Source organism: Puntigrus tetrazona, unplaced genomic scaffold (genome assembly GCF_018831695.1).
Source record: "Puntigrus tetrazona isolate hp1 unplaced genomic scaffold, ASM1883169v1 S000000644, whole genome shotgun sequence".
NCBI classification, from domain to species: Eukaryota; Metazoa; Chordata; class Actinopteri; order Cypriniformes; family Cyprinidae; genus Puntigrus; species Puntigrus tetrazona.
Window position 1 is genome coordinate 21,319 of NW_025048265.1, and position 26,524 is coordinate 47,842.

General features: G+C 40.4%; 3 pseudogenes; 1 reads left to right on the forward strand and 2 right to left on the reverse strand.

Moving 5' to 3' along the window:
- Positions 1-4,567: 4,567 nt before the first annotated feature.
- On the reverse strand, positions 4,568-6,221 carry LOC122334782 (annotated as a pseudogene).
- A 1,677-nt stretch (positions 6,222-7,898) lies between these two features.
- On the forward strand, positions 7,899-9,783 carry LOC122334778 (annotated as a pseudogene).
- Positions 9,784-24,155: 14,372 nt separating this feature from the next.
- On the reverse strand, positions 24,156-26,057 carry LOC122334783 (annotated as a pseudogene).
- Between the last annotated feature and the right edge of the window lie 467 nt (positions 26,058-26,524).

Here is a 26,524-nt window from a genome sequence, read left to right on the forward strand (position 1 = left end):
TAAACAGAGACCATACTTGCCTGACAACAGAGCGCTTGCAGTCATCAGACTCAATCATTTGAACAAGAAGTTCTGTAAAAATGAGAAGTACAAAACAGACTATGTTACTTATATGAATGACATCATTGAAAGAGGTGACGTAGAAGCAGTGGATGATGATGCAACCGATGGTGAAAAGTGGTACATACCCCATCATGACATCTACCATCCAAAGAAGCCAGATAAGTTACGGGTAGTCTTTGACTGTTCAGCACAATTCAAAGGTACAAGCCTCAATGAACATTTACTAACAGGACCAGACATGATAAACAATCTCACAGGAGTCCTTGTAAGGTTCAGAAGGCATCCAATAGCAGTAACTTGTGACATTGAGAAAATGTTCCACCAGTTCCATGTCCAAGAAAAGGATCGGGATTATCTGCGCTTTTTGTGGTGGAAAGATGGAGATGCAAATTCAGTACTTCAAGATTACCGAATGAAAGTGCATCTGTTTGGTGCAGTGTCTTCGCCGGTTACGCGAACTATGGACTAAGATACTTAGCCAATGAACACAGCCAAACACACACATTAGGTGCTCAGTTCATCATTAGAGATTTTTATGTCGATGATGGAGTTACAAGTGCAGAGACAGTAGAAGAGGCCATTCAGTTGACAAAGGAAGCACGGGAGCTGTGTGCAAAGGTGGTCTTAGACTTCATAAGTTTGTATCAAACAACAACACTGTTTTTGCAGAATATACCAGCATCAGAATGCGCTGTAAACTTTGAAACAAAGATCTCACCTTCAATGACATGCTGCTTGAAAGAGCTTTGGGCATCCATTGGAACATACAGAGTGACAGCTTTAAATTTCATATACCACTAAAGGTCAACCTACAACACGCCCGTGGTATACTGTCTACTGTTGCGTCCATATATGATCCTTTGGGCTTTGTAGCTCCGTACGTTCTGAATGGCAAGAGGATTTTGCAAGAAATGTGTCGCCAAGGTACAGGCTGGGATGATCCGCTCTCCCCTGCTCTCAGCCCACGGTGGGAGAGATGGCAGAATGACTTCGTCAATTTGGGAAATGTGAATATACCACGATGTTATGTACCATCTGAATTCGGCAAGATTGTGAAAACCGAAATGCATAATTTCTCTGATGCAAGTACCTGTGGTTACGGTCAGTGTTCCTATCTGAGAATGATAAATGAGAATGATGAAATTCATTGCACTTTTCTCATTGGCAAAGCCCGGGTCTCTCCTTCAAAGATCATTACTATACCGAGACTAGAGTTAACGGCAGCTGTGGTATCAGTCAGGATGAGCAATATGCTCAGAGAAGAGCTTAACCTCACTAATGTTGACGAATTCTTTTGGACTGACTCAAAGGTGGTTTTGGGTTACATAAATAATGGCGCTCAAATCGTTTTCTACACGTTTGTAGCCAATAGAGTTCAAAAATACGTCAAAGTACAGAACCTGAACAATGGCTGTATGTCCCAATGGATGAAAATCCAGCAGACATTGCTTCTAGAGGAAGGACAATAAATGAACTGCTCTCATCTAACTGGTTCTCTGGTCCCTCATTCTTGTGGGAAAGGGAAATAACAACCTCAGATGTTGTGCTGGATCTCCCAGTAGGAGACCCAGAAGTAAAGAAAATTCAGACATTACAAACAAAGACCACAGAAAGCAAAGATCTTGTGGATCACTTATCCAAGTTCTCTTCTTGGTCTAAAGCTACCAAAGCCATTGCACGTCTTCTGAGATGGATCAAGAGGAATAAAGCAAGTTCACCGGCTTCTGTAAGTGAACAAGAGGATGCTAGATGCTTGATTCTAAGAGAGAGTACAAAGGCAAACGTATCAGAAAGAGATTGATCTGTTGAGTCAAGGAAAACAACTTCCAAGTAACAGTAAACTTCATTACTTGGATGCCTTCATAGATGCCAAAGATGGTATGATCAAAGTGGGAGGTAGACTAAATCGCTCATCGGACGCTGACTCATTTAAGCATCCACTAATCCTTCCTAAAGAGCATCATGTAACCAAGTTGATAATAGCACACTGTCACGAAACTGTAAAACATCAAGGCAAGGGTTTCACAACAAATGAAATCAGATCGTGTGGCTATTGGATACCTGGAATAAATCGAGCGGTCTCATCTTACATTCGCAACTGTGTAACATGTAGAAGACTGAGAAGACCTGCTGAAGGACAAAGGATGAGCGATCTTCCTCAGAACAGCGTAGAGCCTTCTCCACCTTTTATGTATTGTGGAATGGACTGCTTTGGTCCTTTTGTGACTAAAGAAGGAAGGAAACATCACAAACGGTATGGTCTGCTTCTAACATGTCTGTGTTCAAGAGCTATTCATATAGAAATGTTAGAAGATATGTCCACAGATGCGTTTATTAACAGTCTATGGTGCTTTATCGCAATTCGAGGCACAGTCACGACAGATCAGATGTGACCAAGGTACCAATTTCGTAGGGTGCAAAGAACGAACTGAACTTGGCACTGCAGGAGCTCGATCCAGAAAGGCTCTCTACTTTTCTGACCGACAAACAATGTGATTTCGTTTTGAATGCACCCCATTCTAGTCATGCAGGGGTGTATGGGAACAGCAAATCAAAACTGTAAGGAGTGTTCTTAGTGCTACCATCACCCTTTCAGCAGGCAGGCTAGATGATGCTTCATTGCGCACCTTGCTTTATGAAGCCATGGCAATAATCAATAGTCGACCCCTTACAGTTGACAACCTGAATGACCCCAAGAGCTTAGAACCACTCACACCTAATCATCTGATTACCATGAAATCCACCACAGCCCTACCTCCACCAGGAAAGTTCATAAGAGAGGATGTGTATATGAGGAAGAGATGGAGGCGTGTGCAGTATCTTACTGAACAGTTTTGGAGCAGATGGAAAAAGAGTATCTCCACAACATCGCTGCTTTCGACAATGCTGGCATGCTCCAAAAAGGAACTTTCAAATTGGTGACATAGTCATGGATATCGATGAAACCTTACCAAGGAGTGAATGGAGGCTTGGAAGGATTACTGAGACTGTTCTGAGTTCGGATGGACTGGTAAGAAAGGCCAAAATAGCACTTGGTGACAAAGGACTAAACAAGAAAGGAGAACGAGTTCATAAAACCTCAATAGTAGAAAGGCCAGCTCAGAAGTTGGTCTTATTATTGGAAGCGGAGTGAATGCATCTTCAAAAGGACTTTATTGCACTTGATGCACACAAGAGTTATAAGTGAAATTAGTCATGTTTGAGAAACATTGATAATTTGGTGGGAGTGTAACAGGCTTTAATAAGAGTTAATTTTAATTTATTTTGTTTGGTGTTGCCTTTGTAATATTTAATGTTTAATGACCAAATTATTTTCGTTGTTTATGGGGGACTTTTATTTTGAAACAAAATCAGCTTTTCTAACATGACGCTAAAGAAAAGGAATGGGAGAGTGAGCGCTTCATGACGGCTTAAAACTCGTTCACGAAAGGGATGTAACAAGTTTATTTAGCAACCCCCCGAAAAGGCATAAGGTTTGTGTTTTTTATACGCTGTTGATTAAATACAAGTGTTTTTGTCAGCATCGCTGAATATGTCAGGTAATGTTGATATACGTTTTGTATCACTTTGTTCAGCTCTTACGGTGATTTCTGAAGACGAAGGGAACAGAAATAAAAGTCTGGAAACATCAGTAAAAGTTTCGGCCATCATTCGGACGGGTCCGCTACAAATTGAATTATCTGAGGTTGGAGTGGTCCAACACAAGTAGTGGTCACGATATTCGATATTTGTATCTAATGACATGAGCAAATAAAATATTCACAAAAAAGACTATTGCCAAAATCTTGTTTAACTACTGTAGACAGCTTAAAAAGATAATTATATAAATAGTATTATATTTTGAATATTAATATTTGTAATAAAATTTCACTTCATTAAACGTTACAAGTTCTCATGAAGCTGGTGATATTTCTTACATATTACAATAGGGGCCTACAAAACAACTGAATTATACGAGGTTGGAGTGGTCCAACACAAGTAGTGGTCACTACAGTACAGTAGTACTCAAAAAATATAATTTTATTTATTTTAGTTAATAATTATTTTGTTTTACAAAATATTTTAGTGATATGCATTCTGTGCATCTGTCAACACATACTGGATAGATTTGACCTTTTGTTTTTTCTTTATAATTTTTCTAATTTCTGGGTGCTTTTCCCTGACCTAATTGTAAAGCACATTATGCTGCTTTAAATACAAAACAAAATCAAATTATTTATTTACACAATTAATATACATATATACAATTATATCAGAGCTCGGTTTCAGCTGGCGCTGCATGTTCAGCTCCTCCAGCATCTACACAGAGCTCCTCACAGACTGAAGAAGAGGAGAAAGCTGATGTTCTTCTCCTCTTTCTTTTTTAGTGCCCAGAGGAAGCTGTTCTCTACAGTTTCTGTGTCAGTACAAATCATTCAAGCCATTTATCTAGACTGATCCTGACCATACAACCCAACCAAAGACCGCAGTGATTGTGATTTCTGTAAAGTCATTGTCCACCTGTTCAGTTTAACCAGGGGTGGAGCTCAATGTCATCTAAAGTGGGCGATCTGCCGCCGCTGCACTGAGACACGCGGCTGATCAACTGGCGGCACTCTGTTACACACAACACAGCACTTGTGTTCAGCAACACAAAACAACAAACGTCACAGGATTTGTGTCTCTTGCCTGTAGACAGCTTTCGAGGGAAGCGCAGTATGCTTTTGGAGGTGACTCTCCGTGTGACTCTGAAGGGCAACCACCCGCACAGGATTTTATAGAGAGTCACCCCGACTGACCAAACAGTAGCCGGTCCTGCATGATAGCGGCGCTGACCGAACCATTCAGGAGGGGCGTACTGAAGAGTGCCTGAGAGACACAGCAACAACAGAAAGACTGCAGTCCAAAATATCTTTCAGCGGTTTCTCTTTGTTTGATCATCATCTACGTACAAACACATCCACAGAGTGATGTAGAGATCTTTCCTGCTGTAACGATAAAACTACCTGAAAACCATCTGTAGGCCGAGTCCTTTACTAGATCTCCACAGCCAAAGTCCAGCAGCTTGACTTCATGTGAGTCCGTGGAAATCAGCAGGTTCTGGGGCTTGGCGTCCCGGTGCAGGACTCGCGGCTCTGCGCAGTGTTTCAAGCGCGCTGATGAGCTGCAGCAGCACTTTCTTTGCCAGGCTCTCATCCAGGTAGCCGTTCTCCTCAGAAACTCTGGAGATCTTGGCAAGGAACGGGACGCTCCAGGATCATGATGTATTGGCGGGACTGTCAAACCACTCCACGAGCTGCAGGACATTGGGGCAGGCAGGAGCTGAATTCACCAGAGTCATCAATGCCACCTCCAGCGGCAGCCGGCCATGTCCTTCCTGCAGGGACAAATGCTGCGTTATATCCAGATGTGTTCAAACCAATGAGAAACAGAACAGATTCACTCACAACTTTCAGTCTCCTCTGCGGCGTGACTTTAGAGACATATTTGATGGCAACCTGTAGACAGAACAAGCTCCTGTATAACATATACTGATCTCAATTCTTAGGCTTCTTGAATGAATAACAGAAGGAAATGTCTTACTGGCAGTCCATCAGATCTTCGTGTCCCAGCAAACACAGAGCCGAATCCACCTCTTCCCAGCAATGAACCCTTCACATATGTTTCTGTAACATAAGATCACTAGAAATGTCTGCGAGAGAAAACACGTTGTAGTATCTAAAACTGTTCAGTAACAAGTCTTCTCATAATCTGAGCCTGATTTCTTTAATGTAAGTCTATTCTGACCTCTGCAAGAGCGTTTGGCAGGTCTTCTGCATGAGGTGGATGGGCGCTGATCTCCTGACTGCCGCTCTGCCACTTCCCTCTTCCTGTTAGTCTGATCCGCTGACACAGAAATGGCCAACTGAGAAGGTAGAGGAGCTATATAGCCAGGCAGCTCTTGACTCGGAGTCTGGGTTTGGTTTGGCAGCGGTTCCTGGTCGTGGTCACCAGAGACACGTCTCCCAACCTCCTGAACAGCAGCACTCCTGGATCTGGAGCGGCCTGAAGATGGAGCATTTCATCCATACAATAACTAAAGGTCCTATTATAATAACCAGATATCACAGACCAATAACACAAATAATAAACAACTGAAATATAAAACACTTACCGCGTCTTTCAGCCATGTGAGCCATTTAAACCAAACCAAACTCAATAAATCAAAAATAAAAATAAAAATAAAAATAAAATTAAAATAAAATAAAATAAAATAAAATAAAATAACTGACCAAACTAATGAAATGAATGAACGAACAAGTAAATAAATACTGTCCTCAGAAATACTCCTCTGAAGTAGAAACAATTGAAAACGCCTCGAACTTCTTCCAAATGAAAAAAATATAATATAATAAAAGTGTTCTCAGAAATAATCTGAACTCTCTGCGTATAGAAATCTTCCAAAGTCCAAAAATCCCAGTTTTGCGCAGAAAATACTCTCCAAAGTCTTTGAAGTCGTCTCGTCTCGTCTCTCAAAACAGACAGTGTTTATATTTTCAGCGGAATTCATATCATTACACTCGTTGCTATGGCGACGTCGCGTGCGTCGTCCGTTTTATTCACAAATAGACCTAGTTACATCAAATATCTTAATCCATGATTGGGATGGTTTGCGTTTGTTCAGATTTTTTATTGATTATTTTTATATAAGCTATTTATTATTATTATTATTATTATTATTATTATTATTATTATTATTATTATTATTATTATCCGTATGTTTATATTGTTTTATTATGAGCTCTGGCTAAATTAAAACAGCCTTTTCTTCACATCATTGTCAAAATTATCTTCATACGATCAATTTTGTTAGTAGTAGAAAAGTCTCTATTCCTTAACTGAAAATATGAATTTGATGAATATCAATATGAGTAAGTGTAGACGTGATAAATATTATTTGAACGGGATTTTGAGATTAATATTTAAGTTATTATTAATAACTTAACCTACCTGCGGTTTTATATTCATATTTCTATGGACTAGCTAAGAGAAACGGTCAGGTCACGTGATTCGAATCATAAAACAATAAATATATGACGACAATGTTAAATCGATTAAATTAATTTTTAATAAAATACTTAATCACTTCAAATGAAAATTATATATGTGATTAATTAACATTCTTAATTACACATTGCTTGTTCCGTTTCAACAGCATATGTATTTTGCTCCGTAATTGATTTTAAATTAATTTGTAAATTGATTCGTAAAAGAATACCTGTCAAATAAATATAATATGAATTACACAACTATAATTACATTTCTAATAAAAAGTTATGATAATTAAATAATAACTACACCAATTAACATTAACTAAGCGATGCTGTGCATAAAGAAAATCCGATATTAATATATTTTTATATTTTTTAAATGTGTGTCAATATAAAATCACATAGGAAAAACTTTGTGTTTACATAAATCTCACAAATTTAAATAAATAGTTAAAAATAAAGAAAGGTTTTTTTTTTTTTTTTTTTTTTCATGTATGCGCGCTCACGCACGCGACGTCTGTTTGATTCAATTTTAGTTGCTATAGCGACAGAGTGCACCTAAATGAATTCTTTCTGAATATAAATGTCTTATGAGAGATGAGGCGACCTCAAAGAGACTTTTGCAGATATTTATCCTGAGAATACTTATTTAACTGTTCTTCTCTTAATTTTGAAGAAGTTTGGAGGGTTTTTTCTGTTTTGTTCGTTGTTTTTCCGAGGACAGTATACATTTATTATTTCTTTCAGCTAATTGATTTAGTTTGTTGCTATTTTGTTATTTTTCTTGCTTTGTATTTCTATTTATTGGAGTTTGGTTTGGTTTAAATGGCTCACATGGCTGAAAGACGCGGTGAGTGTTTTATATTTCAGTTGTTTATTATTTGTGTTATTGGTATGTGATATCTGGTTATTATAATAGGACCTTTAGTTATTGTATGGATGAAATGCTCCATCTTCAGGCCGCTCCAGATCCAGGAGTGCTGCTGTTCAGGAGGTTGGGAGAGACGTGTCTCTGGTGACCACGACCCAGGAACCGCTGCCAAACCAAACCCAGACACCGAGTCAAGAGCTGCCTGGCTATATAGCACCTCTACCTTCTGAGTTGGCCGTTTCTGTGTCAGCGGATCAGACTAACAGGAAGAGGAAGTGGCAGAGCGGCAGTCAGGGAGATCAGCGTCCATCCACCTCATGCAGAAGACCTGCCAACGCTCTCGCAGAAGGTCAGAATAGACTTAAATTAAAGAAATCAGGCTCAGATTATGAGAAGACTTGTTACTGAACAGTTTTAGATACTACAACGTGTTTTCTCTCGCAGACATTTCTTATGATCTTATGTTACAGAAACATATGTGAAGGGTTCATTGCTGGGAAGAGGTGGATTCGGCTCTGTGTTTGCTGGGACACGCAGGTCTGATGGACTGCCAGTAAGAAATTTTCTTCTGTTATTCATTCAAGAAGCCTAAGAATTGAGATCAGTAAATGTTATACAGGAGCTTGTTCTGTCTACAGGTTGCCATCAAATATGTCTCTAAAGTCACGCAGAGGAGACTGAAAGTTGTGAGTGAATCTGTTCTGTTTCTCATTGGTTTGAACACATCTGGATATAACGCAGCATTTGTCCCTGCAGGAAGGACATGGCCGGCTGCCGCTGGAGGTGGCATTGATGACTCTGGTGAATTCAGCTCCTGCCTGCCCCAATGTCCTGCAGCTCGTGGAGTGGTTTGACAGTCCCGCTCAATACATCATGATCCTGGAGCGTCCGGTTCCTTGCCAAGATCTCCAGAGTTTCTGTGAGGAGAACGGCTACCTGGATGAGAGCCTGGCCAGAGAAAGTGCTGCAGCAGCTCATCAGCGCGTTGAAACACTGCGAAAGCCGCGAGTCCTGCACCGGGACGTCAAGCCCCAGAACCTGCTGATTTCCACGGACTCACATGAAGTCAAGCTGCTGGACTTTGGCTGTGGAGACCTAGTAAAGGACTCAGCCTACAGATGGTTTTCAGGTAGTTTTATCGTTACAGCAAGAAAGATCTCTCTACATCACTCTGTGGATGTGTTTGTACGTTGATGATGATCAAACAAAGAGAAACCGTTGAAAGATATTTTGGACTGGAGTCTTTCTGTTGTTGCTGTGTCTCTCAGGCACTCTTCAGTACGCCCCTCCTGAATGGTTCGGTCAGCGTCGCTATCATGCAGGACCGGCTACTGTTTGGTCAGTCGGGGTGACTCTCTATAAAATCCTGTGCGGGTGGTTGCCCTTCAGAGTCACACGGAGAGTCACCTCCAAAGCATACTGCGCCCTCGAAAGCTGTCTACAGGCAAGAGACACAAATCCTGTGACGTTTGTTGTTTTGTGTTGCTGAACACAAGTGCTGTGTTGTGTGTAACAGAGTGCCGTCAGTTGATCAGCTGGTGTCTCAGTGCAGAGGCGGCAGATCGGCCCACTTTAGATGACATTGAGCTCCACCCCTGGTTAAACTGAACAGGTGGACAATGACTTTACAGAAATCACAATCACTGCAGTCTTTGGTTGGGTTGTATGGTCAGGATCAGTCTAGATAAATGGCTTGAATGATTTGTACTGACACAGAAACTGTAGAGAACAGCTTCCTCTGGGCACCAAAAGAAAAGAGGAGAAGAACATCAGCTTTCTCTCCTCTTCTTCAGTCTGTGAGGAGCTCTGTGTAGATGCTGGAGGAGCTGAACATGCAGCGCCAGCTGAAACCTTGAAGCTCTGATGGGATCAGATAGAAGCTAAATATAATTGTATATATGTATATTAATTGTGTAAATAAATGTTTTGTTTTGTATTTAAAGTAGTATAATGTGCTTTTATAATTGAGACAGGGAAAAGCACCCGGGAAAATAAATAAAATCAAAGGTCAAATCTATCCAGTAGTTGATGACAAATAAATAAACATGCAAATGTTAAAGGAGAGAGCAACAGCACCCACCCACTTTGTTCTGAAATCCATTTTATGAGATTTTGAAAATGTCTTAAAGTTTTCACAAACTAAAACAGCATTTAAACAGTATTTGGACAAATAATGTACTAAACTGTAACAGCTTTGTTGAGAGAAAGAACTACAGACCCATGTAGCATTGGATATGACATAATCAACTGAAAAACAACAGATCAATAAAAAACTAAAGAACAATTAATGCAAAATATATTTGACATTAATAGCAAAATATGCATATACTGTACATAAAAATCAATCAATTAATCAATAATTTTTATTTATATAGCGCTTTTAACAACACAGGTTGCATCAAAGCACTGTACAGTATAATGACATGGATGTATAATGACGAGAGTGACCAATTTCTTATTAAATGCAGAGACGGTCTCTGTAGTCAATTCAACGATAGTCACTAGAAGTTAAGTGTCCCCAACCAAGCAAGCCAGAGGCGACAGCGGCAAGGGAACAAAACCCCATGCATACAGAATGGAGAAAAAAAACCTTGGGAGAAACCAGACTCAGTTGGGGTCAGTTCTCCTCTGACCGGACGCTTAGCACTTAACTTCCAGTTCAATTTTAAACGCAGCTGTGTCAGGTAGTGTAAATGACTTAGTGTGTGCGTGTGCGTGTGTGCATCAGGATCTGGTGATTGGTCCACGGGGCGCATCTAGGTGTTCTGGTCTCTGATGAACATAATCTCTGGGTGCTGATCCACCATCTAGTCTGGATACAAACTGTGAAAGCAGATTGAGAAAGAGACAGGACTAATATTAGCGTAGATGCCATTCTTTTACGATGTCACAAGTACATCGTATTTTAGGAGATAGTGTTCCCGGTTCCAGCAAATCTAAGTAATGCAGCCTAAAAATCCTTTATGGTTTGAATAATAAAAGGCGTGTTGGTGTGTTATGTGTAGGCTAAGTTAAAAAGATGTGTCTTTAATCTAGATTTAAACTGGCAGAGTGTGTCTGCTTCCCGAACAGAGTTAGGGAGATTGTTCCAGAGTTTAGGTGCTAGATAGGAAAATGATCTGCTGCCCGCAGTTGATTTTTTGATATTCTAGGTAGTATCAAATGGCCAGAGTTTTGAGAGCATGGCGGACGTGCAGGACTATAATGTGATAAGAGCTCGCTGAAGGATTGAGGAGCTAAACCATTCAGGGCTTTATAGGTAATTAATAAGATTTTAAAATCTATTCGATGTTTGATAGGGAGCCAGTGCAGTGTTGACAGAACTGGGCTAATATGATCATACTTCCTTGTTCTAGTAAGGACTCTGGCTGCTGCGTTTTGGACTAGCTGAAGTTTGTTTATTAAGCGTGCAGAACAACCACCCAATAAAGCATTGCAATAATCTAACCTTGAGGTCATAAACGCATGAATTAATATTTCTGCATTAGAGGTTGAAAGCATAGGTCGTAATTTAGATATATTTTTAAGATGGAAAAACGCAGTTTTACAGATGCTAGAAACATGATTTTCAAAGGAAAGATTGCGGTCAAACAGCACACCTAGGTTCCTAACTGACAATGAAGAATTAACAGAGCAGCCATCAAGTGATAGGCTGTGTTCTAGATTATTATATGTGGGGTTTTAGGTCCAATTATTAGCACCTCTGTTTTTCAGAATTTAACATTAAGAAGTTACTCATCATCCAGCTTTTTATATCGACTATGCATTCTGTTAGATTCTCAATTTGGTGTGTATCACCAGGCTGCGCTGAAATATAGAGCTGAGTATCATCAGCATAGCAGTGAAAACTAACACCATGACTCCTGATAATATCTCCCAGAGGTAACATGTACAGGTTGAAAAGTAACGGTCCTAGCACTGAGCCTTGAGGAACTCCATATTTCACTTTTAATCGATATGATACCTCCTCATTTAATGCCACAAACTGATAGCGGTCAGATAGATATGATTTAAACCATGCTAAGGCGCTTCCTCTAATGCCAACATAGTTTTCTAGTCTATCCAAGAGAATGTTGTGATCGATAGTATCGAATGCTGCGCTAAGATCTAATAGCACTAATAACGAGATAAAACCACGATCAGATGATAGAAGCAGGTCATTAGTAACTCTAATGAGAGCAGTCTCAGTACTATGGTACGGTCTAAAACCTGATTGGAAATCCTCACAGACACCATTTTTTTCTAAAAAGGAATACAGTTGTGAGGATACTACCTTTTCTAGTATCTTTGACAGAAAAGGGAGATTAGAGATTGGTCTGTAATTTAAAAAGTCTTTGGGATCAAGATGTGGTTTCTTAATGAGAGGTTTAACTACAGCCAGTTTAAAGGTTTTGGGAACATAACCTAATGACAATGATGAATTAATAATGTTCAAAATAGGATCTATGACTTCTGGAAGCAGATCTTTTAATAGTTTAGATGGAACAGGGTCTAACATACATGTTGCTGGTTTAGATAATTTAACAAGTTTGTACAAGTCTTCTTCTCCTATAATAGAGAAAGAGTGTAATTGTTCCTCAGGGGATCTAAAGCTCACTATCTGATGTGAAACTGTAGTTGTGGCTGCATAGTTACAATTTTATCTCTGATGGTATCAATCTTAGAAGTAAAGAAATTCATGTACTCATTGCAGCTATGCTCTTGGGGAATATTAGCACCTGTTGATGCTTTATTTTTTGTTAATTTAGTTACTGTACTGAATAAATACCGGGGGTTGTGTTTGTTTTCTTCTAAAAGGGATGAAAAATAATCAGATCTTGCTATTTTTAATGCTTTTCTGTATGACAGCATACTCTCCCGCCAGGCAATACGAAATACTTCTAATTTGGTTTTTCTCCACCTGCGCTCCATTTTCCGGGCTGCTCTCTTTAGGGTGCGTGTGTTGTCATTATACCATGGAGTCAGATTGTTTTCTTTTATCTTTTTTAAAGTCCAAAGGAGCAACTTTTCTAAAGTGCTAGAAAAAAGAGAGTGCATAGTTTCTGTTACATCATCAAGTTTTTGCGTCGTATTGGATGAGCTAAGGAATTGAGATAAGTCAGGAAGGTTATTTAGAAAGCTTTCTTTTGTGGTGGAAGTGATGGTTCTACCATACTTGTAATAAGGTGCAGAGTTTACAGGTTTAACTATACAGAGTTCACACAAGACTAGATAGTGATCTGAAATGTCATCACTTTGCTGCAGTACTTCAACCATTTTAACATCCATTCCATGTGACAGTATTAGATCTAGAGTATGATTTCTACAATGAGTAGGTCCAGAGACGTGTTGTCTAACCCCAATGGAGTTCAAAATGTCTAAGAAAGCTGATCCTAATGAGTCTTTTCATTATCAACATGGATATTAAAATCGCCAACAATTAAGACTTTATCTGCGGCCAGTACTAACTCAGTTAGAAAATCAGCAAATTCTTTGATGAAATCTGTGCTGTGCCCTGGTGGCCTGTATACTGTAGCCAGTACAAACATAACAGAAGATTTATCACTAGCACATGATTCTGTAGATAATGTTATATGCAGCACCAAAACTTCAAATGAGTTATACTTAAAGCCTGCCCTCTGAGAAGAACTAAGAATATTGTTATAAATTGTAGCAACACCTCCCCCCTCTACCTTTTAAGCGTGGCTCATTTTTATAGAAATAATTTTGGGGGGTAGATTCATTTAGAGTAATATAATCATCTGGTTTTAGCCAGGTTTCTGTCAAACAAAGCAAATCTAGCTTCTGATCATTGATCAAATCATATACATAAAGTGCTTTTGTGGAAAGTGATCTAATATTTAGCGAGCCAAGTTTTATCGTTTGCTTATTTGAATTATAGGTAGTTTTAATTTGTTGGACATTAATTAAATTATTGCTTTTGATTAGGTTTGGACGTTCTCTGCATATTCTAATTCGGGGAATAGACACAGTCTCTATAGTGTGATATCTAGGTGAAAGAGTCTCTGAGAATGTGCTGAGAATTAACTGCCTTCTGTGACGTGAGGCAGCTGACGGTTTAGCCGGTCTGTCTGCTTCCTGACCTGGGCACTAGTTGGTCATGTTGGAGCTATAAGACTATATGCCATATTTCTAGATAGAAGAGCGGCACCACCCCAAGAGGATGAAGACCATCTCTTTTCAACAGGTCAGGTCTGCCCCAGAAACTCATCCAATTGTCTATAAAGCCTATGTTGTTCTGCGGGCACCACTTAGACATCCAGCCATTGAGACCCAGCAATCTGCTGTAAATCTCATCACCCCGGTAAGCAGGGAGGGGACCAGAGCATATTACATTGTCCGACATCGTGCTTGCAAATTCACACACCTCTTTAATATTATTTTTAGTGATCTCCGACTGGCGAAGTCGAACATCATTAAGCGCCGGCGTGAATAACAATCTTACGAAATTTACGTTTAGCATTAGCCAGCACTTTTAAATTTGACAAGATGTCAGGCGCTCTGGCTCGGTAAGCATTGGACTATGGTGGCTGGTGTCTCTATTTTCACGTTCCGTACAATAGAATCGCCAATTACTAGAGCACTTTGATCAGGTTTCTCAGTGGGTGCGTCACTGAGTGGGAGAACCTGTTTGATGTTCTGATCGGAATGTTTAAAAATGTTTAACTAGTTTTGTAGGAAATTGACTGTGACTATAGACATATTTTAAAATATGCATATATAATAATACAAACAATGTATTCATTAAAAAAGGCAAAATACAAAAATTACAAAGAAATTAAGGGCACAAATATGAAGTCAAATTTAAAATCAAAAAATAAAATTATAGGTCAAATAGACAAGTAATTCATAATAAGCAAAAACTAACACATGAGCACTGAGACCGTATTATGGTAATACTTTGCTCCTTATCATAATGCAAAATATAAATTCCTGTCAGTATTGTCAATATTGTGAAGTAAAACACAATTGTGAAACTGTTCGGTATAGGTGACAATATCCACATAGAATGTGAATAGCGATCAGTGAAAAAGTTTCATTCAAATTTAGTAATAATAAACTGAATTATATTGTTCTTGTTTTCATTTATGAAGCAAACAGGCCATTACAGTTCACTGTATTTTAACGGGGTCACATAATGCTATTTTAAAGATCATTATTTGGTGTAAGAGAATACGTTTATGTGTTTTTTTCTACAAAGACCCTTGTATTTATACGTAGATGCCTCATTAGCGACTGTTTCTGTGGGCCGCAGTATGTATGCCGTCCACCATATTGTTATGACCTTGACTTGGCAAAGGTAACATACATTCTTCCGAGCAGTGTTTTTAACCTGTTAACCTACTTGCGGAGGTAATGTTGTTACGCACAAAATAGGCATGATTTCCTGTACCCCACTGTGTGAGCGGAAGGCATGAGTGACAAACCGGTGCCCATAGATATTTATTGCTGCGTAATATTCTCACGGTAAGTGCTACCAATACTTAAAATTTGGGAACCATGTGATGCAGATTAACATCTTTTTGTCCTTTTTGCGTGAATCCTCCCTTTCTTTTGTTTAGCCCATATAGAAACCACGTGCTTTTGACTTCTCTTTATGCTGCTAAATTATCCTGGTTACAACGCGGAAGCTGCCATCAGTAACTCTTAAAGGGGACTGTTCGTGTCTGGTTTGGATGTGGTTTTAATGCCCGCTTGAAATTATGTATTCTTTATTTCTGGGAGTAATGTTCAAGATCACCTCCCTTTCTCCCATTCGTTACACCTGTCTTTTAGTTTGTCTTGTTCCATTTCATTCTGTGAGTTTAGTTGATATTTACTTTTTCTTGATCAATTGTTTGGTTTAAATTACCTTTTGGATGTAACCTGATTTTGTATTTGATTTAAGTCTTTGTTTTCTTTTCTTTGTGCCCCTGTTGGTGCGGCGTGGCTTTAATGTATTGTTTGTTATACTTTGTAGTTAATGTTGTAATTTTGTATTTATTTTGTTTGCTTCATTGCAGGAGCTGGGGTCCACGGGTGGTTGGCTTTCTCTCCTGGTGGTGGTTCTTCTTGGTATGCTGTGTAACACTGAGTATTTAGTAGTGTGATCTGAGTGCACAGGGGTGTGTGCGTGGAAGTGTGCCATCGTAAAACCAGAACTCCTCTTGCCGCTGGAAGCCTCAGCCCTGCCGGATGTATGTGATTTATTGTAGGACCCCAACCTTAGATTATTTCTGTATTTGTATTCTTGTTTTGAAGCGGTGCTTTTTTCTTTTTAAGCGAAAGCATTTAAAATTTGTGTATTAATAAAATTTATACTTTTATATACTACCCAAGTGTCTAGCCTAACTTCATATGAAAAATCAAATTCAAATTCAAATTTTATTTGTCACATACACATACATACATGGTACGACATGCAGTGAAATGTTCTTTACAACCGTCCAGCATCAAAATAGAAACAAAATTTAAATGTATATATAAATATAAAATATAAAAATATGTATAAAAAGAAGTGTGCAAAGTAGAATATAAAAAAATAAAATAAAATAGAATATAAATATAAAGTATAAGATATAAAGTGTAAAGTGTATAAAGTGTAAGTGTAAAGTGGCTGTGCAATTGTCCAAATGTAAGTGGCGAGTATCTGGGGAAAGAGGGGTGAACATGGGAATTCGGTAATTAGGTGCTGGGTGTTCTCTGGTTCAGACTCAGAATGGCCTGCGGGAAGAAGCTCCTCCTCATTCTCTCTGTGTTTGCCTTCAGGGAACGAAAGCGCTTTCCTGAACGCAGCAGAGAAAGAGAGTCCATTGTTGGGATGGCTGAGGTCTTCCACGATCTTCCTGGCCCTGGTACAGCACCGCTTGTTGTAGATGTGCTGCAGTACAGGGAGCTCAGTGCGGATGGTGCGCTCAGCTGACCGCACCACCTTCTGAAGAGCTCGCCTGTCCTGCATGGTGCTGTTCCCGAACCAGGAGGTGATGTTTCCCGTCAGGACACTCTCGATGGTGCAGGTGTAAAAGTTCTGAGCACCTGAGATGGGAGTCTGAAGTCCCTTAAGTGCCTCAGATGGTATAGGCGCTGCCGGGCCTTCTTCACCAGGGTGTTGATGTGACAGGACCAAGACAGGTCCTGCGTGATGTGAACACCCAGGTACCGAGCTATGTCCACTCTCTCCACTGGGGTCCCGTCGATCATGATGGGATGGTAGAGCGCACCTGCTTCGTGCTGAAGTCCACTATTAACTCCTTTGTTTTGCTGACATTCAGGAAGATTGTTCTCCTGACACCATCTCTCCAGGTTGTTGATCTCCTGAAGGTAGGCCATCTCATCGTTGTTGGAGATCAGGCCCACCACGACAGTGTCGTCAGCAAATTTAATGATGGTGGTGGAGTTTGTAGTGGCCACACAGTCATGTGTGTACAGCGAGTACAGCAGGGGGCTCAGAACACAACCCTGAGGGGCTCCAGTGCTGAGAGTGAGGAGGATGAGGTGTGTTTTCCCAGGGGATCCAACCTGTCAATTATAACTTTGTTCCCAGGAATAATCCCTAGGGTGGCGTAGTCGGATTCTTTGACTTAAGCGTTACTGTTAAAAACTATACCCCTTCCGTCACATACTGTAGACAGCTTAAAAAAAGATAATTATATAAATAGTATTATATTTTGAATATTAATTTGTAATAAAATTTCACATCATTAAACGTTACAAGTACTCATGAAGCTGGTGATATTTCTTACATATTACAATAGGGGCCTACAAAACAATTGAATTATCACGAGGTTGGAGTGGTCCAACACAAGTAGTGATATCACTACAGGTCGGAAGAGGGGTTGTGTCAAATGGCAAATAAGACATATATTTTATGACGAGGAATAACAAATCTTAACACACACAGAGTATTTTTTTTTTTTTTTTATTAACATTTTTTTGGGTGTCAAGCCCTGGCGCCAGACGCTACCAGAGCTTGCCGGTCTGCAAGGCGCAAAAGACCCGGACGGATGGATGGGCCACTCGTGTCAGCCCACCAGACACTACGCTGACTGCAGGGCACTTCCTGTGTGGCCGTAGCAGGGTGCTCTTGTCTCCACGACTTTTTGGGATGACCTACGACAAAAACAGAAAAAAAAAAGGGTTTATTGATCATTAGACAGCAAACGAAACAACTAACAAAGTAAAAGCAATTTGAGTTATCTCAATGATGTATGTTGATCATATATAGAGTCACGTTAAACCAGTCGTGGGGTAGGAGTCTGTCAAGAGGCATTCTCTCCTCGGGGTTGGGATGCAGGCAGGCGTTGATCAAATGGCTGCATTCTGTTCAGAAAGAAGAGAGAGACGTTTGACTGCTATCTTAAACTTCCTTTACAACAACTCACCTGCTTGCAAAATAATCTAGAGGAAGACGGACACTTGGCTCAGATGGCACTTTTTTAGTGCTTTTCTGCGATATAGAATTACTGTTGGCTTTGTTTGCGAAGGTCTGACCTTTTGACAAGCTGGGCAGATACCACAGCCAGTTCTTGATCTTGTCCAGATCGGTGTGGTCTGGATAATAACCGCAGACCAAAGTGTACAAAACTACCCCAGTGAAAACACTGTTGCTGGCCGTCCGTTGTACTTGCCGTCTCTGAATATTCAGGGGGCAGTATTCCTCTGTACCTGGAGGAAAGACATTTGTGCGTTTATACCGGCAGAGCATGTTTTCTCTTCACCGTTAGCATGTGCAACATGACAAGTTGGTCTGACCACTCACGAAAGTTAAAAATACTGCAGAAAATCTCAGGCACCCTGATAATACATACCACTAAAGGTGCTGTGCGGCATTTCATGCAGCAGGTCCCGCAGCCGAAATCAATCAGAGTCACGTCCAGGTTGTCTGTGTTAACTAACAAGTTCTCCAGTTTGATGTCTCTATGAAGAACTCCGGCGGCTGCAGCATTTGTCAGCAGCCTCGACGACCTGCTGCATCACGTGCCGTGCAAAGTTTTCGTCTAAGATGCCTCCACAGCGCTCCAAGTAGTCAAAGAGATTCTCACAGGGCGAGGGGCACTGCAAGACCATAACATAATGGTCTGGAAACTCCTGCCAGTCCAGCAGCTCAATGATGTGGGGTCAGCTGGGACCCTTATTGGCAAGGACGGTCAGGCCGATTTCCAGAGAAGCAGGTTCGGCGTGATCAGGCTAGCGGAAAGACAGTTTTTAAATACAGAAATGATTTGTCTGTCTATGATTAAAACAGAGACTGTGAGGAGATAACAGAGAGAGTGCAGTCTACTTACAATGTTGATATATTTCATGTTTTCTGTTTTTTGACAAATTTCAGTGCCACCTGATCAACAAAACAAATGATTAGTTGTACACTATGTACACAAAACGAAAGAATAATTTATCGGGTATATGTTTTTTAAAAATTACCGAAAAGCCATCCTTACATCGCACTCCCTTGTAAACAGCACGAATCCTCCTTCACCCAGTTTAGCACCCGATGCTGTAGTTCAAGTAGATATCTATAAAGAAACATTAACATTTTTTCACATTCTCATGTATGAGTAGTTTTTAAATGTTAATGGAGAAACCGTATGGAATATTTGTATTGATCTCTGCAAAACGTAAACAGCCTGAATGTTCATGTCTGCGTTATATATCAAGCAGCCATAAAAATATGTGTGTATGTTTTGGGTTATGGCAATAAACCCACTCTCACTGCTCGTGGCCACTTCACTGTCCTGTTGTTCTGTCAACGGGGACTTAATCTCTCCTTCGGACAGATTATCTTCCACACACTCCTCCTGAAGATGCTCCTTCCTCGGCTGCTCTTCAGAAGAGGGGAGGACTTTAGAGCTCGGAGCTTCTGATGAACATCACATGTGATGTTCTGCAGAGAAATCTGATCTAAAGAGAGGATCGGAAATGACAAAAGACTGAACGATCGCATAAAACAATACTTGAATAAATCATAAGAGCAGCATTAAGACACTTTTTGATTCACAGAGCTCCGATTCTATGCACATTTAGGTAGCGTTGATGTGATTTACCATCAGAGCACCTAGAAGATCCAGCCTGCTCCAGCTTCTCGCTTTGCTCCACTTTCTCATCCTGAGCTTTCTCACTCTTCCCAGCTCTTGGGCGAGAGAAGTGAAACAGGCCAACCTCTTCCAAAACCTCCATTTTTTTTTCCTCATCACCTTCTTCTTCTCACTCATCACCCTATCTCCTCCATCTTCCTCAACAGTACCAGCACGCTGATGAGGATTTGGCATGTTGGACTGAAGTGGTGTACTTAGATGGGAGTTGTACACACACTCACTCTCTACCGCTTTCTTTAAACAAGAGTTTTGCTGACCCATGATGGCACTAACACACTGCTGTCTCTCCAAACTACCCACAAAAGTAATATTGGAGTTTGACACTTTTACATGCTCCAACATTCCATAAGAGAATTCTGAATGTGACATCATAAGAGAACGGAACAGCAAAGAATCTTGCATGGAGTCTGGTTGCCTGGTTGCCATTTGTATTATTCGATGTTTGTATCTAATGATATGAGCAAATAAAATATTCACAAAAGACTATTGCCGAAATCTTGTTTAACTACTGTAGACAGCAAAAAAAGATAATTATATAAATAGTATTATATTTTGAATATTAATATTTGTAGTAAAATTCCACTTCATTAAACGTTACAAGTACTCATGAAGCTGGTGATATTTCTTACATATTACAATAGGGGCCTACAAAATAATTGAATTATACGAGGTTGGAGTGGTCCAACACAAGTAGTGGTCACTACAGGTCGGAGAGAGGTTGTGTCAAATGGCAAATAAGACACATATTTTTATAACGAGGAATAACAAATCTTCACACACAGAGTATTTTATTTTTTTTTGTTTATTAACATTTTTTTTTGGTGTCAAGCCCTGGCGCCAGACGCTACCAGAGCTTGCCGGTCTCAAGAGACGCAAAGACCCGGACGGATGGATGGGCCACTCGTGTCAGCCCACCAGACACTCACGCTGACTGCAGGGCACTTCCTGTGTGGCGTAGCAGGGTGCTCTTGTCTCCACGACTTTTGGGATGACCTCGACAAAACACAGAAAAAAAAAAATCAGGTTTATTGATCATTAGACAACAAACGAAACAACTAACAAAGAGTAAAAGCAATTTTGAGTTATCTCAATGATGTATGTTGATCATATATAGGTACGTTAAACCAGTCGTGGAGTAGGAGTCTGTCAAGAGGCATTCTCTCCTCGGGGTTGGGATGCAGGCAGGCGTTGATCAAATGGCTGCATTCTGTTCAGAAAGAAGAGAGAGACGTTTGACTGCTATCTTAAACTTCCTTTACAACAACTCACCTGCTTGCAAAAATAATCTAGAGGAAGACAGACACTTGGCTCAGATGGCACTTTTACGTGCTTTTCTGCGATATAGAATTACTGTTGGCTTTGTTTGCGAAGGTCTGACCTTTTGACAAGCTGGGCAGATACCACAGCCAGTTCTTGATCTTGTCCAGATCGGTGTGGTCTGGATAATAACCGCAGACCAAAGTGTACAAAACTACCCCCAGTGAAAACACTGTTGCTGGCCGTCCGTTGTACTTGCCCGTCTCTGAATATTCAGGGGGCAGTATTCCTCTGTACCTGGAGGAAAGACATTTGTACGTTTATACCAGCAGGGCATGTTTTCTCTTCACCGTTAGCATGTGCAACATGACAAGTTGGTCTGACCACTCACGAAAGTTAAAAATACTGCAGAAAATCTCAGGCACCCTGATAATACATACCACTAAAGGTGCTGTCACGGCATTTCATGCAGCAGGTCCCGCTGGCGAAATCAATCAGAGTCACGTCCAGGTTGTCTGTGTTAACTAACAAGTTCTCCAGTTTGATGTCTCTATGAAGAACTCCGCGCTGCAGCATTTGTCAGCAGCCTCGGCGACCTGCTGCATCACGTGCCGTGCAAAGTTTTCGTCTAAGATGCCTCCACAGCGCTCCAAGTAGTCAAAGAGATTCTCACAGGGCGAGGGGCACTGCAAGACCATAACATAATGGTCTGAAACTCCTGCCAGTCCAGCAGCTCAACGATGTAGGGTGAGCTGGGACCCTTATTGGCAAGGGCGGTCAGGCCGATTTCAGAGAACGAGGTTCGGCGTGATCAGGCTAAGCGGAAAGACAGTTTTTAAATACAGAAATGATTTGCCTGTCTATGATTAAAACAGAGACTGTGAGGAGATAACAGAGAGAGTGCAGTCTACTTACAATGTTGATATATTTCATGTTTTCTGTTTTTTTGACAAATTTCAGTGCCACCTGATCAACAAAACAAATGATTAGTTCAAATGAACATATCCCTTTGTGATCAAATTAATATAAAACCATGATCATGTTCTTATAAGCCAGCCTCATGCGGCCTTTATTTGTGGATCACGCGCTTGAATTATTGTTGCTACAGGCAAACTTGAACACAAACGATTTTTTAATTTTCAAAATGTACAAATTTTCAGTCAAAAGCGACCAAAGTTAAACAGATCAGCTGCTCTAAATCATGTACACAAAACGAAAGAATAATTTATCGGATATATGTTTTTTAAAAATTACCGGAAAGCCATCCTTGCATGCACTCCTTGTAAACAGCACCGAATCCTCCTTCACCCAGTTTAGCACCAATGCTGTAGTTCAAGTAGATATCTATAAAGAAACATTAACATTTTTTCACATTCTCATGTATGAGTAGTTTTTTTAAATGTTAATGGAGAAACCGTATGGAATATTTGTATTGATCTCTGCGAAACGTAAACAGCCTGAATGTTCATGTCTGCGTTATATATCAAGCAGCCATAAAATATGTGTGTATGTTTTGGGTTATGGCAATAAACCCACTCTCACTGCTCGTGGCCACTTCACTGTCCTGTTGTTCTGTCAGCGAGGACTTAATCTCTCCTTCGGACAGATTATCTTCCACACACTTCTGAAGATGCTACTTCCTCGGCTGCTCTTCAGAAGAGGAGAACTTTAGAGCTCGGAGCTTCCTGATGAACATCACATGTGATGTTCTGCAGAAAATCTGATCTAAAGAGAGGATCGGAAATGACAAAAGACTGAGCGATCGCAAAACAATACTTGAATAAATCATAGAGCAGCATTAAGACACTTTTTGAATCACAGAGCTCGATTCTATGCACATTTAGGTGACGTTGATGTGATTTACCATCAGAGCACCTAGAAGATCCAGCCTGCTCCAGCTTCTCGCTTTGCTCCACTTTCTCATCCTGAGCTTTCTCACTCTTCCCAGCTCTTGGCGAGAGAAGTGGAAACAGGCCAACCTCTTCCAAAACCTCCATTTTTTTTCCTCATCACCTTCTTCTTCTCACTCATCACCCTATCTCCTCCATCTTCCTCAACAGTACCAGCACGCTGATGAGGATTTGGCATGTTGGACTGAAGTGGTGTACTTAGATGGGAGTTGTACACACACTCACTCTCCACCGCTTTCTTTAAACAAGAGTTTTGCTGACCCATGATGGCACTAACACACTGCTGTCTCTCCAACTACCCACAAAAGTAATATTGAGTTTGACACTTTTACATGCTCCAACATTCCATAAGAGAATTCTGAATGTGACATCATAAGAGAACGGAACAGCAAAGAATCTTGCCTAGAGTCTGGTTGCCTGGTTGCCATTTGTATTATTCGATGTTTGTATCTAATGATATGAGCAAATAAAATATTCACAAAAAGACTATTGCCAAATCTTGTTTAACTACTGTAGACAGCTTAAAAAAAGATAATTATATAAATAGTATTATATTTTGAATATTAATATTTGTAATAAAATTTCACTTCATTAAACGTTACAAGTACTCATGAAGCTGGTGATATTTCTTACATATTACAATAGGGGCCTACAAAACAACTGAATTATACGAGGTTGGAGTGGTCCAACACAAGTAGTGGTCACTACAGTACAGTAGTACTCAAAAAATATAATTTTATTTATTTTAGTTAATAATTATTTTGTTTTACAAAATATTTTAGTGATATGCATTCTGTGCATCTGTCAACACATACTGGATAGATTTGACCTTTTGTTTTTTCTTTATAATTTTTCTAATTTCTGGGTGCTTTTCCTGACCTAATTGTAAAGCACATTATGCTGCTTTAAATACAAAACAAAATCAAATTATTTATTTACACAATTAATATACATATATACAATTATATCAGAGCTCGGGTTTCAGCTGGCGCTGCATGTTCAGCTCCTCCAGCATCTACACAGAGCTCCTCACAGACTGAAGAAGAGGAGAGAAAGCTGATGTTCTTCTCCTCTTTTCTTTTGGTGCCCAGAGGAAGCTGTTCTCTACAGTTTCTGTGTCAGTACAAATCATTCAAGCCATTTATCTAGACTGATCCTGACCATACAACCCAACCAAAGACTGCAGTGATTGTGATTTCTGTAAAGTCATTGTCCACCTGTTCAGTTTAACCAGGGGTGGAGCTCAATGTCATCTAAAGTGGGCCGATCTGCCGCCGCTGCACTGAGACACGCGCTGATCAACTGACGGCACTCTGTTACACACAACACAGCACTTGTGTTCAGCAACACAAAAACAACAAACGTCACAGGATTTGCGTCTCTTGCCTGTAGACAGCTTTCGAGGAAGTGCAGTATGCTTTTGGAGGTGACTCTCCATGTGACTCTGAAGGGCAACCACCGCTTTGGGATTTTATAGAGAGTCACCCCGACTGACCAAACAGTAGCCGGTCCTGCATGATAGCGACGCGCTGACCGAACCATTCAGGAGGGGCGTACTGAAGAGTGCCTGAGAGACACAGCAACAACAGAAAGACTCCAGTCCAAAATATCTTTCAACGGTTTCTCTTTGTTTGATCATCATCTACGTACAAACACATCCACAGAGTGATGTAGAGAGATCTTTCCTGCTGTAACGATAAAACTACCTGAAAACCATCTGTAGGCCGAGTCCTTTACTAGGTCTCCACAGCCCAAAGTCCAGCAGCTTGACTTCATGTGAGTCCGTGGAAATCAGCAGGTTCTGGGGCTTGACGTCTCGGTGCAGGACTCATGGCTCTCGCAGTGTTTCAACGCGCTGATGAGCTGCAGCAGCACTTTCTTTGCCAGGCTCTCATCCAGGTAGCCGTTCTCCTCACAGAAACTCTGGAGATCTTGGCAAGAACGGGGCGCCCAGGATCATGATGTATTGAGCGGGACTGTCAAACCACTCCACGAGCTGCAGGACATTGGGGCAGGCAGGAGCTGAATTCACCAGAGTCATCAATGCCACCTCCAGCGGCAGCCGGCCATGTCCTTCCTGCAGGGGACAAATGCTGCGTTATATCCAGATGTGTTCAAACCAATGAGAAACAGAACAGATTCACTCACAACTTTCAGTCTCCTCTGCGGCGTGACTTTAGAGACATATTTGATGGCAACCTGTAGACAGAACAAGCTCCTGTATAACATATACTGATCTCAATTCTTAGGCTTCTTGAATGAATAACAGAAGGAAATGTCTTACTGGCAGTCCATCAGATCTTCGTGTCCCAGCAAACACAGAGCCGAATCCACCTCTTCCCAGCAATGAACCCTTCACATATGTTTCTGTAACATAAGATCACTAGAAATCTCTGCGAGAGAAAACACGTTGTAGTATCTAAAACTGTTCAGTAACAAGTCTTCTCATAATCTGAGCCTGATTTCTTTAATGTAAGTCTATTCTGACCTCTCACGAGAGCGTTTGGCAGGTCTTCTGCAGGAGGTGGATGGATGCTGATCTCCCTGACTGCCGCTCTGCCACTTCCTCTTCCTGTTAGTCTGATCCGCTGACACAGAAACGGCCAACTGAGAAGGTAGAGGAGCTATATAGCCAGGCAGCTCTTGACTCGAGTCTGGGTTTGGTTTGGCAGCGGTTCCTGAGTCGTGAGTCACCAGAGACACGTCTCCCAACCTCCTGAACAGCAGCACTCCTGGATCTGGAGCTGGCCTGAAGATGGAGCATTTCATCCATACAATAACTAAAGGTCCTATTATAATAACCAGATATCACAGACCAATAACACAAATAATAAACAACTGAAATATAAAACACTTACCGCGTCTTTCCAGCCATGTGAGCCATTTAAACCAAAACCAAACTCCAATAAATCAAAATAAAAATAAAAATAAAATTAAAATTAAAATAAAATAAAATAAAATAAATAAAATAAAATAACTGACCAAACTAATGAAATGAATGAACGAACAAGTAAATAAATACTGTCCTCAGAAATACTCCTCTGAAGTAGAAACAATTGAAAACGCCCGAACTATCTTCCAAATGAAAAAATATAATATAATAAAAGTGTTCTCAGAAATAATCTGAACTCTCTGCGTATAGAAATCTTCCAAAGTCCAAAAATCCCAGTTTTGCAGAAAATACTCTCCAAAAGTCTTTGAAGTCGTCTCTGTCTCGTCTCTCAAAACAGACAGTGTTTATATTTTCAGCCGAATTCATATCATTACACTCGTTGCTGTATGACGACGACGCGTGCGTACGTCCGTTTTATTCACAAATAGACCTAGTTACATCAAATATCT